The sequence below is a fragment of the Prinia subflava genome, chromosome 1 (assembly GCF_021018805.1).
Source record: "Prinia subflava isolate CZ2003 ecotype Zambia chromosome 1, Cam_Psub_1.2, whole genome shotgun sequence".
Classification (NCBI taxonomy): domain Eukaryota; kingdom Metazoa; phylum Chordata; class Aves; order Passeriformes; family Cisticolidae; genus Prinia; species Prinia subflava.
This window is the reverse complement of record NC_086247.1, coordinates 148,964,658-148,967,801: the sequence shown is the minus strand read 5'-3', so window position 1 is coordinate 148,967,801 and position 3,144 is coordinate 148,964,658.

Below are 3,144 nucleotides of genomic sequence, written 5' to 3'. Positions count from 1 at the left end.
CACCTTTCAGAAATCTAAGAGCAGGGAATGTCAAAACTCATGCTAGATTTCAAATGTCACCATAATAAACAGCTTAAACTTCAGTCTGTATCCAGCCTCTGTGTACAATATTAACTGGCTCTGAGAAGGGGTTCTCCTTCCAAGCAGTTAAACCTTGAGCAGGAGAATGCTGTGTTCTCCAAACCTGAAACCTGATCATTCAAATGCTAAATGAGGTGAAGAGTTGGACCTCCTCATCAAATTTCTTTTCTCTTTCCAACTTGGATACTCACTTACAGCTGCAAGCCAGAAAGCAGAAAGTACTCCTGCTTGTGGGTGCAGTGAGAAAAGTTATTGGAATTTTAGTTTCAAAATAAAATGTAAAAGGAATGGCTGGAGGGTGGCTGGATTCAGAGCCAGTACCAAAGAGCCACTGCTACTGCTGTCCCAAACATCTTTTTCCAGGTAAGCAGGAGCTGGGTGTGACCTTCCTCTCACTCTCTAAACCCGAGAGCAGCAGCTCTTCTGCAGACACAAGAGGGATTATCTGGGCAGTATCAGAAGGGTAAAACGGAGGAGGAGCAGGAGGAGAATGAGGTCACCTCTGCCATGACAGCAGCAGGGTGGTTTGTATGGCCAGACACAACAGGATGAGCCTCCCGACCTGAGCCGCTCTCCAGAATTAACAGTTGAGCCTGAGGACACAGGTCTGGCACACACTGAGCCCACAGAGCTCCCAGCAGCCCAAGCATTAGAGCGAGGATTAGGCAAAGCCCATCTCCACTGAGCCTGCTCCAGCCAATCCACAGCACCCAGGGCTGATGGGGCTGAGCCAGGAGGAGCCCTGGCAGCCACGGGACCTGCTCCCACCCGGGTGCTCAAACCTCTGCTCAACAAAGGCCACAGAAAGCTGCCCCAGCTGAGAATAACTTGATCCACGGGAACTTTCCATGCAGCATAACCCGGTACAAGGAATGATTCTAAAACCCCAAGATCATGATAAGGAAATAAACATCCTAGAGATAAACATGCAAATCTCATTTTTAACAGCAATATGGATGCTGAACTAATTCTCACTGAACTTGAATGAGTGAATGGATGTATTTATTGTCGTTAAGTTGAACACCTACTGGGAGATTATTAAACCAAATCCAGGCAGTGATGATTTAATTTTCCCTCTTAAACTTTCACAGCAGGCCTGACAATCTACTGAACCTCCTGCTGTACTGCTCCAGGCTCTGTGCAGAGGCTGCTCAGCCACACTTGAACTTCTCTGAAAATCAGAAATGCTGCAGGAAAATGGATCTCTGCAGTGCTGAGCAGAGATCACACCACCCATGGATTGGTGGGCTCATGTACTTCCACATGCACTCACCATCTTCCCCCAAAACTGGGCACCTCTAAGCAGTTACACAGGAACAGGCTCTTAAGAGAAAGCAGCTACAGGTTACTCATTGCATTGATTAGACTGTGTTAGTGTTCCATTTCCTGGGCACTGCCCACACAACCTCCTTCTTGGCTTTTTCCTTAAGCAAACACTAACTGGCATTGCTTCTGCATTGTTTCAACTGTTTGCTCAAAGTTACATTTCTAAGCTACAATATGTAATTAAGCATTCATAGTCCCCTGAAAAAGACATTTAGAATAGTGTCACAATATCCTCAGAGAGAGATCAGACATGTCCCACTCAGGCTGTAGTCAGCACCTCTGCTCTGCATGGTATTTGCACAGCTCTGTACAGAAAAACCTCCCCTGTAGTAGAGGGAACTATTTCAATCAAGCACTTTCCTGTTAAGGGTGTGTGTGCTCCCAGCAGCTCTGTGATCCAGCTGGGAGCTGACTCTACCTGGCTCTGTTCAGGAGCCAGCACCACATCCACAGTGTACGGTGATGTGCTTAAAGATTGATTCTAAATGTCAAATTCAATACATTTCTAATACCTTGATGTGATGTCTCTATACCAGTAACTGCCCTGCCAGTCCCTGGCTGCCCCTCTCCTGAGGAATACATGGACAATCCAATGAAAAAATCCCAAGACCAAGAGGTTGAACTACACTAAGGTCCCTTCCAACCCAAACCATTTATGATTCTATAATAAAGCTCACCCAGTTCCAACCCCCTGCCACGGGCAGGGACACCTTTCACTAGAACAGGATTCTTAGAGCCCCATCCAGCCTGGCTTTGAACACTTCCAGGGAAGGGGAGTCTACAACCTTTCTGCCTAGAGCTCATTTTGAGTATTTTTTCAGTGTTTCTTAAAGTTACTGGTGAATCCTTCAAGCAGTTCTCATGCTAAAATGATACTTGCATTTCAGCTGTAAGTTCTGAGCCAAGCTCTCCTGTTCTCAGCCCCACCCCACCTAAAGAGAATAAAAAATTACCTGCTATACACAAGTTAAATGTTTTTCTGGGAGACAGGCTGCACTACTAAACATTAAGATTTACAACTCCTTCCCATTATGAACTTGAAAATTAAATAACTTCTGCAAATCTGCAGCCTCATCTATAATTCTGGCAATCTGAAACGCTCTGTTCACAATGCTCCCAGGAGCTGTAAGTCTCGTATTAACTCAATGCTCTCTTTCTCCTGCCTTCAGGACTCTTATAGACAGCACAACTCCAGAAAAGGAGATGGAATTTAAAAGGCAGTAGCAAAAAACCCTTCTCTCACTTTATACTCCATCTAAGTCAGAGCTGGGAGTCTGGGAGCACATTTGGGCACTGAATTACTGTGTCCTCTGAGAGAGCAGCTCAGCTGACAACTCCCACAGCAAAAGCTCTGAGCATTCTGTCCTGGCACGTTCAACATGAGGAAACCCAGCTTGGTTTCCCGTGTGCCTCTTACCACCTTTCCACACCCAGAGAGCTCAGCAGCAGCTGGCACCAGTCACCTGCTAGCACAAAATACTTCCATGGTACAAAAGCAGCACTGCCCATGTGACATTCTCCCCTCAACAGGACTCAGAGGTCACATCTGAAGGTCTGCTCACCTCAGAAATTCTTATATTCAACCACATTATAAGATTATCTTCACAGGATTCTGCTAAGGCACTGCCATTTTGTCAGCCATTGCATTACTTGAGGGTTCAAAGCACTCTGAAGCCCTTTGTCAAATTCAAGCTCCAAAATTGCACAAGTCATCTAGTACACAAAACAACTTGAAAA